The following is a 13915-nucleotide window of genomic DNA, read 5'->3' as shown; positions in this document are numbered from 1 at the left end:
TATGTTTCTCTTCTCGGTAATTTGTTATACCTTTCAACGTTTTACGCTACGTTATTACTCTTGAGAAAATTGTGTAAGGTAATTTTCATGACCTGTATCCCGTAGAAGAGTGCAGACTATCACTAATGATACAGTGCTTACCATTCCTTAGTTTATTTCTTCCGTTTCTATTTCTAGCGATGGATAATTATTCTAAAAATAAACTCACTCACATGACCCCAAACTAATGCCACTTCAAGAACCTTACAAATGTCATCGGATAATGTGTCAAATATCCCTCAGAAGGAAGGAGTAAAAGAGAAGGAAAAGAAGAAGAGAAATAAGCTGGATGCGACGCTATTTTTTTAACACCAACCGATTGAAGAATAAAGCCTAAAGATTTTTTTTATTGATTGCCACTCGGATTACCTGCTGAAGACTTATGTTTCGGCATACGCATTAGTGTTGGCAACAAAATTAAGTGTTCAATTGCTTTAGTTAGAATACTAGATTTTCCAGACAGTCACCTTTTTTAGTTGACTGTGAAGTGAAGTTTTGTCATCGGCTATGTGGAGAACGAGAAAATTATGAAGAATCTCTGCTCAAAAGAAAAAAAATGGTAGTGCCAATAGCAACAATAACTTCAATCGTTTACAAGCCACATGATTCTTTTATTAATTTAGCCAAACATCCATCACTTCACGGGTAATGTCTGTGCATTGCTACTCCTTGTTATCAGTAATGGCTTGCAACTGTTTTAAGACAAACGCTCTTTCTGACGCATTGGCAGCCGTCGTAGTTATAGCCCATTGGACAACACTTTTCGCACGAACAACGTTCGATGGGAGTTGTGTAATGTTCTCGGTATTCCAGCACCGGCCTCAGGCAGGTCCTACAAATTGTGGTCGACGGACAGCAAGCTCCTGTGAACGAAAGGCGAGTGTGGATGTCTTGACAACTACAGCAACTTCACTGGACAGCTCCTGTCTACTTACCCGACGAAAGCTGAACTACTGCAACAACGAGCAGAATGGCTACCAGGAAGCACTTCATGTTGAGTAGTTGTTGGTTGGACGATGAGGAACTTAGAGGTTGATGAGTGACTGATTGCAGATGGAAAAGATGTAGCCTTTTATACGGTTCATTCTTTGTTCGGCCATCGAAGCCGTAAGACGGGATAAGGCATAAACGTTTTCATTCTACATGTTGTTGGTTGGTCTACGGGTTTGAGAAACTTGCAAAACTGTTCTGTTTTTGTGAACAGTCAGTTGCTACGCCAGTTCTTAAGGAGTAGGAGGCAAACGGGCTTTTGTATCACTGTATTCTGTAACAGTTTATTGCAGATATGGCGGGCTGGTGGTGTAATCAGTAGTACGGTCAGTTCCACACAACATCCCATCCGGACCAAAACACCGTAGGCAAGTCTAGCCGGCTTTGGTTGTGGTGCTACTTTAGAAGAAGGAAACTGATAATACAGAGTTTAGAGTATTGGCTAGTAACAATGAAATTGGGATGGTGATGATCGCAATGTGTATTATTACGTATCAGAATATTGCAGTATCGTACTATAGTTTTGTTGCTGTCAGATTGAAGAATGAAGATCAGCACACACACATTCGGATTCTTTGCACTGCTATCGTTCAGAATGAAGGACTAATTTTATGTTTTCGCTTCAACCAAGCTAAATCGTACATTATATCACGACGAAACATCGACTGTACATTCTCAATAAAATGAGCTTTCTTGAGTTTCTTCAATGGTTTAGTTCACCAGTTCACGGGGAACTTAATAGATCAAAAATTAAAAGGCTAGAAGTATAGCATAAGAAGGAATAGAATATCGAATTAAAAATAATCTACAGTCATCGAAATCGAAGCAGTTATCCACTCAAGCAAGCAAACCCACTACATAACGTTAAGCTTTAGTTCAGTAGAAAAATAAAAAAACAAAACTACGTGATGTTCTAGTATACCGGCATGCGTCTAGTGTCGTTCCGTTTATTTATATCCATCGATTGGTCAGTGAATTTATTCCTCACACCAGAGCGTACGGCGAATAGACGGCGCCCCTGCAGGAAGGACAGCTACCACAGTTACAGCTTCGAGCGGGATAGTGCGCACCGTATGCGAAGACACCCTCAGGATACCAATCGAGGGAATCGTAGTAGCGGTTGTTGTACAAACCGCAGCGAGAAGGATAGCCGTAGTCCTTGTACAAGTAATTCGTGTTGACACAGGCTGAAAAAGACATTACCCTTGAAATGTATACTATCTTCCAGCTACTAATGGACTTGTTTCGCTTACCTGAGTGGACCTGTGCGGCACAGGCAATGAACAGGACCAGAGCAATGATGGACTTCATGATGCTGGAGCGTAGAGTTATGTTTCTTCTCGTTTGTGTTTAGGAGTTGAAGCTGTTGTGTGATGCTTAGACAGACTAACAGAAGTGTTTATATAGGACTGCGCACAGCATACAAATCATACATTGAATGGGAAAAATAATCAAGCTTGCTTTAGAAAAAATAGCACGTGCGAATCATGTATGCAAATAGATATGGACATATTCTTTGTAGTTAGTTTATGGTTAACTAAACGACATGTTATTGTCACTCTCGGACTACTAAGCTTGGGGAGTTTTATTATTGGAGGCAGTGGCGGGTTCAGTTCTATAGAGAACCTAAGTGGAATTGGCTGCCCTGGTAGGTGGTAGCAGTGGGGCTACTATTGAAGATAATGGAAAGCAAAGAACTATAATGCAATAGAATGTAAATGAATAGAAGCTACATCGGACAGTCGTCTAACTGCCCAGTGCCCTTTTTGGTGGCTAATTACTGTCAGTCTGTTTTTGCCTTGGATTAAGTTTTTGGATTTGTTTCTCTGTTTGAGTTTTGTCCATCGCTTCTAAATGTTGCTAGAAATGTTGATGATCTGCTGTAAAACATTATCTTTAGCCATACCAATATAATTTTAGCATCAGAACATTCAGCTTCTTCAGCTAGAATCCCTCCAGATAATATACTGTTGATCTCGAATGAAGGGATTTCTAATGCCTTTTTTAAAGATATTTTACAGTTGTTTGGCCGATTGCTTCAACGTATAGGGCGTTAGGTTTTAAGATCACTTAGCATTGGATCTTCATCTTGAGATTATGTTGCAATTTACGGTCTCGTTTGTTGTTTAGTAACCAGGGCAGGACTACTGTTTGATATTCTGTTCTTTCGCTAGATTATAGAACATCTATATCTGACTAATTCGAAATGCCTAATCATGTAAACCTGCTTCACTTTGGTAAGACGTCTGTCATAAGAACAAAGCTTTGAGAGAAGTTGTCCGTCTGTTTTCAAAGTATCTGATATAAATCGCCTAATGACGTTGTAAAATTTTGAATGTACACCTGTACAGCAATAATAATGTAATATATAAAATAAGACAAAACTATGAGAAGAGTTTTTTTCAGCGCAGCATGGAACTCGTATGAAAAATCGTTAAAATCAGTCCTTGTTCACGCAAAATAACACCGAAGACAGGAAGTTGACAGTTAACGATCGGTTTCGTTAAGTTTCGTCAACTGTCGGAAGGTGAGTGCCAGGGGCATTCAAAAATAATTATTATAAATACGGGTGCAATAAAATTAAACATCCTCTTTTTTGGACGCTACATCAACTGCGAGTTCGGTAAATATTACTAGGAAAGAAAATAATCCGAAATCCGCAAATCCGTGCAGTCCTTTAAGAGTAAAAGTTGTTGGTGATGTTTAACATAAACAAAACTGTCTCTTTTTTTAAGTGGCTTCCAGCTACTGTAGTTTTACCCAATGTGGTTCACAGGACGAACAGTTAGTAGAACTCTGCCATAGATAACAGATCCTTGGTGGTTTAGATCTCCCAAAAATGGGATCTAAATGTCTAACAACATATTTTCAATAAACAATTCCGAAGGGTGCCCAAATTTTGAATGTATGCTATGTGGAGAGCTTACATGTCGTCATTCTCATGTTATTATTAAACTACAAATATTCAATAAAAATACACCAATAATGTGCTGTGTCAGATCAGAAAATCAGATAAGCTGAAAGCAAACATATGAAAGTATATTGTATAAAGCTTTATATGCGTAGACAAATTTAACATTGAACAGAGTAAATTATAATTGATGTTGTTCACCACTTTCAACCTATTTTTTATAGATCAAAAGCACATCATTGTCACTGTCAAGAAAGTCTTGCAGTTTTTAAAGATTTCTAAAGATGTTATTCATTAATAAGCGTGTATGTCAGAGAATTACAAATAATTTCATTGGGTGAGATTTAGTATATTCCTTCGTTAAGTCAGTAGATTGCATCAGTTCTCCTTAGGTTCATGCATTTGTTCGTAATCCTAGCTTTGTTAAACACCCCAAGTAAAAAAAAAGTAAATGAAAGTAGTCCGAGACTGACAATGACATGTTGTTTAGTTAACCATAAACTAACTACAAAGAATATGTCCATATCTATTTGCATACATGATTCGCACGTGCTATTTTTCTAAAGCAAGCTTGATTATTTTTCCCATTCAGTGTATTATTTGTATGCTGTGCGCAGTCCTATATAAACACTTCTGTTAGTCTGTCTAAGCATCACACAACAGCTTCAACTCCTAAACACAAACGAGAAGAAACATAACTCTACGCTCCAGCATCATGAAGTCCATCATTGCTCTGGTCCTGTTCATTGCCTGTGCCGCACAGGTCCACTCAGGTAAGCGAAACAAATCCATTAGTAGATGGAAGATAGTATACATTTAAAGGGTAATGTCTTTTTCAGCCTGTGTCAACACGAATTACTTGTACAAGGACTACGGCTATCCTTCTCGCTGTGGTTTGTACAACAACCGCTACTACGATTCCCTCGATTGGTATCCTGAGGGTGTCTTCGCATACGGTGCGCACTACCCCGCTCGAAGCTGTAACTGTGGTAGCTGTCCTTCCTGCAGGGGCGCTGTCTATTCGCCGTACGCTCTGGTGTGAGGAATAAATTCACTGACCTATCGATGGATATAAATAAACGGAACGACACTAGACCCATGCCGGTATACTAGAACATCACGTAGTTTTGTTTTTTTTTATTTTTCTACTGAACTAAAGCTTAACGTTATGTAGTGGATTTGCTTGCTTGAGTGGGTAACTGCTTCGATTTCGATGACTGTAGATTATTTTTAATTCGATATTCAATTCCTTCTTATGCTATACTTTTAGCCTTTTAAGTTTTGATCTATTAAGTTCCCCGTGACCTGGTGAACTAAATTGGTTATGAATTAATTTCCTGCAAATTAATTAATATCTTACACAGTAGTTCTCGGTTCTTTTACATCACAGCACTGTAGGTAATGAAGGATACACGCATGAGTTACAATCAAAATCTTGAGAAATGATCAACAGTTCCATAGAACAAATCAAGACATTCCGAGAATAAACTATTGAAGAAACTCCTTTTTGCAACATACGCTATTTTGATGCGTAATAATACAGCGTTGTGATAATAATACTCGACATAATTCATTCTCACATTCGCAACCAACATCTACTCAACATGAAGTACTTTCAGCTTCCGTCGTGTTGGTAGATGGAAGCTGTCCAGTGAATTTGCTGTAGTTGTCAAGACATCCACACTCACCTTTCGTTCACTTAGTTCAGGAGCTAGCTGTCCGTCGACCACAATCTGTATGACGTGCCTGAAGCCGGTGCTGGAATATCGAGAAATCGGTGTAGAAATCTAAGGACTTGAGAAATTATCGTTATTTTTTTAAGTCCTATCCTTTCAACGTAATCCTACAGATACTATTCTAATAGGCATCTCATCCAGTTCTTGCTTTTGCTTTCTATTAGTGTGCTGAGTTACAACTGAGATCAACCGATTGATTGTAAAGCATCGAGAGCCCATCCACATATTCAATAGCCCATAGCAGTAGCAAACCACGAGGATATTTCATTCAATGTGAAGCATCTCGTTGATGAATATTAATTTTGATGGATACGAAAGTTATGTCAAACGGACTAAGATTCTACTTACAGCTTATACTATTACTTAAAGGTTATGAAGGATTTCATCTCTCTCTCTCTCTCTCTCTCTCTCTCTCTCTCTCTCTACTTGGCGTAAAGACCTACTGGGTCATGCCTGCCGTTTTCGGCTTACTAGACTTATTTTAACCACGTAACTGGATAGTCAATCCTTGCTACGGGGGACAAAGATTTCTTACTCAATTTTATTTTCCTCAATTCCTCTTCGTGAATTGTGGCAAAGACAGCTTGTCTTACATGTCCAACTTATTGGGCGAAAGATCGCGAAAAGTCGTAGTTCGCAAGATATGCAGGGTCTCAGGGGGAGTTCAATGCAGGGTCCGATAATCGTACAGATAATCATGTCCGATGTCTACCGTTTACCCAATAAAATTGACATGAAGTTTTTTAAAATGAATGCGGATGTTTACCGTCTAATCGACGTATAAAACATAAAATTATTAATTAAATATTTTATTAACGAACTGTCATGTCCAAAAAGATTCTTAAAAGTATTTGAGATATCAGCCAAGGACCAGTCAAACAGCTTCAAGTCATAGTACAGAAAGCTAAACTACTGTAACGCTTAACGGGTAAGTAAGAAATCATGTGTTCGTATGATAAACCCTTGTGCTAAGGATGCCATCGAATGATGGGTCTCCGTTGACATTGTGTGAACTATGAAGCAATTTGTTATAATTCGCATAAACACCTCTCTACCGCGCTAGTAAAGCCCACCAAATACATCTGACTTTTAATAAACTTTACGCCACATAGATTTTTAAAATATTCTGCTATTTCCTGGTGATTGATTGTTTTAGAAATAAAAAAGGAAAGATTTGTGCTGCAATTTACACCAGTTTATTCAGAAAGCAACATCGAACAAATTGCATTATTCGGTTTTGTTGCGAAAATTGTGTCGTTCAGGTAGAAGCTCGGCTCAGTAGAACACTAGTACTCATGGAAAGGAGTGACCGCACCGGAATAATACGGATAGGACGGATGGGTTTTGCAGGAATGGCAATTTCCACAGCTGCACGGTCCGGGCCGATGGTATGAAGATACGCTCGGATGGTTACAGTTGAGAATACCGTGATGATAACCGGGCTGATGATGATAGCCGTGGCCATGCAGCTCGTTCAGAGTCGATACATGGTGACTGTAGTACGGATACGTTCTGAGGCATGCTTTAAGAACGGAATATCAATACGATTAGTGTTCCGCATCTACAACGCCGATCGATCCTTATACCTACCTGAATAGACTTGAGTGGCACAGGCGACGAACAGGACGAGGGCAATGATCGACTTCATGGTTCCGCGCAAGGTTGGTGTTGGTTTAACAGTTGTTTTTCGATGTGTATGCTAGCGGTTGAGCTGTTTAGATGATGTTTTCAATCGGTTGCGACTGCTTTTAAATGAAAATATTACCCTTTTTCCAATACAATGTGCTGCTTAGGGTGTGTGTTTGGTTCTGCTCTGAAGCACGTTTCGTAGAGTGACGGAAAAAAGAAGTTTGATTTTGTTTTGCAGCTGTTACAGCAATCATTCAAAGTTGTTTACTATACCTTTGGTGCACAAAAAATACTAGATAAATATATGTTGGCGACACAAAGGTGCCATTACACGTGCTATTTAGGTGTGCATTGTTGACAAACGGGTATGGGCATTACAGACCAGATGATCCTGCATGTGCGTGTGCTCTGCATGTGTTTCAAACTTGTAACAATAAACATACAATTCCCCATCACCAGTCCCACCTTATTTTTAACTGTATTTAAAGTTATCAAAAGCTGGGCTACAATTGTCTAAAAAATGAAACATGAATTCGTCGCAGGTTGTGTTTTGTAAATTGTGTTCCGTACGAACTAAAACTCAAATTTAAATACAAGATGATGGATAAGATGAAGATGATGGATGGATAAGTAATTTTTTGAAAAAAAAATGAAACCCCAGTTTGCTACAGCAATGGGATGCTAAAGCAACCGAAATGGGATTCCAAATGCAGCATATATGGTGTTGAATAGGAAGACAACAAAAAAAGTAGTAGTCAATTACAAACCTCTCTTCTCGGTAAGTTTTGCTAGGGAAACCCGCTAATTTATCTTGTTAGAGACAAAGATCGCTATTTCCCGTCAAATGATTAGATGCTGAAGGAAGCAACTCCAAACAGCATCTAGGCATTTTTAACTATTTGACTAATTTCCATTCATGAAACGGACATCGAAGACACACAACAAGCGATGTGTCTTGAATCTCAGTTTCATGGAAAACTGGCTAGAAACTGAGGCACTAATGCACACGGGTGTATGTGCATTTATATATGTGTTCCAATCAACCCCATCCCGTAGAAGAGCACAGACTACTATGGTTAAGTGAAAATTTAACTAATATTTATATGCATTATTTTCTCTTCCACTTCTGGTGATTAATAACTATTTTAAAAATAAACACTTTTGTCACTGTTGTAAGGTTTCGCCGAAGTATACTTTTGTCATACGGATTGCATACATTACACATACAATGGCCGGAATCATACTCTAAGCCAGTTTTTTGTATGCGTTTCGACGTTTCCAGGCTTATCCGCCTACAGCTCGCCATACAAAAGGCAAGCCGAGTTAAGCCTAGGAAAGAAGGATTAGATTGGTTTCTCAATGAAAGTACCCAAGTACCCAAAACCCAAGCTCGACAAATGTCACAACAAAGAATTTTGCTAGCTGGTCTGAGCCAGGTTAGGCTATGTTTTCCGTGTGCGAGGAATGTAATCAATTTTTTTAACGAAAACAACCGAAAAATTAATAACCGGATTATTTTAATAATCAGACTTATATATTATTTCAAATGAATTGAAATTAAAATTAAATTTCTAAACTATAATCGATTTTTCTCAATTTTTATTTTACCAAAATGATCCCTTGTGTCATTCTTTATGTGAAAATGCTATGTACTTTACGAATCTGTACAGAATGATACAGCCCAGTACCTGGATTATTTGGCAGATACAGGCTTTTAAGCTTTCTAACTGAGAGTATGATCTGCCCCAATGTCAGCAATATGTGGTGCAAAGTATGCAACCCGCGGGTCACCGGAGTCCTTTGCAACTATGGCCAGTTTCTGTTGCATTTTACCATATGCATATGGGCCGTATATCTTATAGATTATACTTAATCTCTACTAATTCAACAAGTTGCTATAGCTCTACGTGGTGAGGAGATATTTTCTTCTCCAACCATTAAATGTAGTCATGTACCATTAGATGTACTCAGGTCAGTCCGCTTCGACTCGGTAGCCATTGTTCTTGGGATGCCATGTTTCGGGATCTCAAAGTTTGCTCCCTCTTTTGGCGGACTCTATGTGACGAATGGACCAGGTATTCAGGTTGACCAACTTCAGCGTCCTGGTGACATATGTTGGAATAAGATAAGCGATATCCGAAACATTTTGTTGAACAGCGAGCTTAGAATATCCAGGATTTTGCGGATAAAGTAATCGGAGCTCTTTATAACCTCTAGGAATTTCCGGTAGTTGTAAGGTTCGCGGTATTATGGTATTTCACAGGATACTAGCATCCTAAGCTATGATAGTCCAGCTGTGTATAAACGAAGTCAAGGAATGTCAGTAATCGTATGATGTAAACTCTTCAATATGAAATTTCGAACCCCAAAACGAAGCTTCTTTTATTCTCTATCGGCACAACAAGCTCAAGAGCTTTAAGAGAGCCTGCCAACATTTCTGCCTTTCTTTGACTTAATTAACCCGTAGCGGGATAGTTACAGGTCACGGGGTTGGTCTGGATGGTATTTTTGACCGGACTTGTCGTGTGAAGACTGGCGTCGCTACTAATACACCACCGGGCCGCCTTAAGCCAACACGAAGCTAATACGAAGCAGATGGATTACAATATTGGATAACATATTTCCAACTATATCCAACGGCCTCTCGAACTTTATTTGGTAGGCAAAATTTCAAGGAGAAATTGTCGTTCAAAAAACGTAATAAAATAAAATAGTACGCATACCTTTAAGAAGAATGATTACAGCTTTATAATCAATAATTAAAAGCTGAAAATGAATCTATCAACGATTAAAGGGAAATGATTCCAAAACTCATTTTATCAAATTCGTAGATCAAAAATGTGTTTTTATTATTGAGAATGTCATAACATTCGTTTCATTTGACATTGAATATGTGAACATTAAATGTGGGATTTAATGATTACATTCGCACGGTCCATGCTGTCTGTAGGGGCATGGGTACAGTTCGCTGCTCTTCTTGGCCTTGCAGCTCTGACAGCCGTGGCAAGTCTTGCACGGAACGTGAGGCTGATAACAGGGTTGGTGGTGGCACGGTACGACGCTCGGGCAGTCATAATAACGGCTCAGGTGGTTGTCCGGGTATCCCAGCAAATGATGAACGGGTACTGGATGGGGCAGAGAAACTGCAACGACATAACAAGAGACGCCATCAATTTTTTGGCCTGGAGCATGCCCAGAGGAATCAACTTACATGAGTAGGCCTGGGTGGCGCAGACGACGAGGAAAACCAATGTGGCTAGCGACTTCATGGTTGTTGGGTTAAGACTGTGCAAGGCTAACCAAAGCAGACGATGTTGAATGATGCCTGCCGCAGAATTGGGATTGGCTTTTATACAAGGGCAGTATTGCCAACAGCATCTCAGCAAAGTTGAGACACGTTTCAACGATAAAGGTTGATTGGTGTGCCCTGTGCATAGCGAAAAACACCCTACATCCCTCTTCCCTGTGCGCGTGTGGTTAGTGGAAAAGCTAGAATAGTAGAACCGCAAACAAAAGCGGACATACTCCTTGTAAATCGATAGAAAATGGAAGATAAACAAGTGTTAGTTACGATAGCTTGGCAAAGTATTTCCCATTGCTCGCACAAAAGGATTAGGAGCCTGTGTGTTCCATCGCCGTATGTATTCGCAGAAATTGGTTGAATCTTCTACAAATGACGTGTTGAATGTTCGTAATCCAGTAGTGCATCACAGGCGTAGCTAAATTGTGTTGGACTGTATTTTACGATCTTTTTATATTTTCAATAAATCACAACCTGTAACAATTGACAAGAAACTCTCCCACTTAGTAACATGGTGGCTTATGGGTGGTACACTTGCACTCGGGAACACAGAAATACCCATTCCAGAAGTATCCGTGCGGACAGTGCTCCTCCTCGTACGTATGTTCACAGCTAGGCTTGGTCGTGGTCACATCACAATTATCGTGATAGACCTCTTCTTCGACATAGTGCTTCACACAGTACGGCTTGGAGGTGGTTGTCGTTGTGACACACTTCGTGCACGTGGGAACTCCACAATACTTATGCTGGACCTCCTCTTCGACGCAATGGGCCGTGTAGCTTGGTGCGTAGTTCGCCGATGCACACTTCTTGCACGAAGGTACACCACACTTCACAGAATACGATCCAAGACAAGCTGAAAGAAGACCCACAAGACTTCGGTTATCCTATGCAACTGCATTTGGCGAGCGATCTTCCGTACCTGAGGCTAACACGACGACAAACAGGAGGCTCAGGATGTACTTCATCTTGTAGAATGAGTTGTGTAGCCGTGATTCGAGCTAGATCCAATTATTGAATCGATGTCCATCGCTTCCGCTTTATATAGCGGTTTTCCTTCCTGTTTGAAGATGTATCTTCAGTCATCAGGGATCCTGCAGAATAGATGTCCCAAGGAATCCGAGCGCAATGGAAACAATGTACATTCCTGTATCAACACGCGATCGACTACAATGTCCAGACATGAGACCGGCTTAGCCACGTGTTGGTCTGAACAGCCGAGTGATCTGTTATGCAACGGTTGTTGCCTTCGATCGGAAGTCACGGGCCGTTCTTTGGATAAACATGCAGCCGATGGGAACGTGTCTTCAAATCGTGCGCATGTGACAAATGACCGAACAAAGAACGCACCGTATAAAAGCTTAGACCATCATGCATTCGTTATTCGACCAGACACACCTTCAGCTCTGTTCTCTTAGGAATCAGCCATCTCCAAGCAAAATCCACCAATCATGAAGTTCTTCCTAGCCGCTTTTCTGTTGGTAGTGGCCGTAGCTCAGCTGGCCGAAGGTAAGAGCAGCAAAAGCTGGAAGATGATGTGGACATACAGTCTAACGTTCGTTTGTCCTTCTTTCTATTACAGGAGGCTGTTATCCGGTGACCACATCCTGCTCGAGCTGTCTGAGCCCGTTGCCAGTGCGCTATGAAGTAGGATACGTAACGCCAGTGAGATGTAACAGCTGTGAGAAGCGGTGTTGCCCGATGGGCTACAAGGAGCAGGGAGGACATTGCGTTCCAGATTGTGCCTGTATTCGGCAGCTGGTGTCGCGGTATTGATTTGAGAGCTGCTGAGGAAAGCGGATAAAATGTTGTGAGGCTTGGAAAATGGGAAAGATCGAAACATAATAAATGATAATTGCAAAAACATAGCTCTGTTCGTTGTGTCTTTGATAATATTGCTATAGTATGTACAATTCCTAGGCCATTGTGTTACTATTGATCATGTGACTAATAGAATGTGGTGCTTTCAAAAATCGACATCATCGGTTGATGTTATCAGTTGGAAGAATAGAAAACGGGCGTTTCAAAGTAAAAAGTATTCAATAAAGTAAAGTTCAAATTGACTTTGCAGTTCCATCAACAAAATCGCCAAACATTTTACTCTATGTCTTTTTGTAATAAGAACTACAAACCCTAACTGTAGTAAGAGGATATAACTGAAATCCTTAAAATGTATTTGAATTTTTCAATTATTAAGCTATTCCATAGCTGTGGTTTTTGCTTTTAGAAGAAGAATGTTTAATTTAAAATGGTCTTCTATAGCAGATTCTGTACATTTGTATTTCTTGATGTTCATTCAAACTATTCCTTCATTGCGAGTATTCCTTTCAACGAGTTTTTCTCATAACTATCAAACTCAAATGCTATGGATCTTCCGAAGCCTTTCAACACTTTTCATTAGTGAGTACGGATTTATTTAATTTATGAAAAATCATATTCATGAAGAAACTTTAACCAAACATGGAATGTTCAGAGGCTAGTTAGATCAATGCAACTGGCACGAAAAATATGTTAACCTTAAAGGAATGATATTAAGGTTAGGACAATTTAACTCGATCAACTACGAGATACTAGTAGTAGTTAATCTTCACACGGATTCGTTACGGACAGAAACAAATATCGCGGTACATTTCCAACTTGTTTGTTTGCTTTATTGATTTCACATATTATTCATCTTCTTCTATTGTTAGTAATGGCTTGCAACTGTTTTAAGACAAACGCTCTTTCTGACACATTGGCAGCCGTCGTAGTTATAGCCCATTGGACAACACTTTTCGCATGAACAACGTTCGATAGGAGTTGTGTAATGTTCTCGGTATTCCAGCACCGGCCTCAGGCAGGTTCTACAAATTGTGGTCGACGGACAGCAAGCTCCTGTGAACGAAAGGCGAGTGTGGATGTCTTGACAACTACAGCAACTTCACTAGACAGCTCCTGTCTACTTACCCGACGAAAGCTGAACTACGGCCACAACGAGCAGAATGGCTACCAGGAAGTACTTCATGTTGAGTAGTTGTTGGTTGGACGACGAGGAACTTAGAGGTTGATGAGTGATTGATTGCAGATGGAAAAGATGTAGCCTTTTATACGGTTCGTTCTTTGTTCGGCCATCGAAGCATGTTTAGGCATCAGATTGGATAAGACATAAATGTTTTCATTCTACGTGCTGTTGGGTGAGGGAAATTAGATCAATGGATGTGTCTACCTCTTTATGAAACTGGTAGGATGTGGCTTTTTTTGTAAACAGTTAACAACAACATTAGAGGTTGTGCAAATTTTCTTTGTATGAAGTTGTTTTTTCTTAATTTC

The sequence above is a fragment of the Anopheles marshallii genome, chromosome 3 (genome assembly GCF_943734725.1).
Source record: "Anopheles marshallii chromosome 3, idAnoMarsDA_429_01, whole genome shotgun sequence".
NCBI classification, from domain to species: Eukaryota; Metazoa; Arthropoda; class Insecta; order Diptera; family Culicidae; genus Anopheles; species Anopheles marshallii.
Note: the sequence above shows the minus strand (reverse complement) of the source record.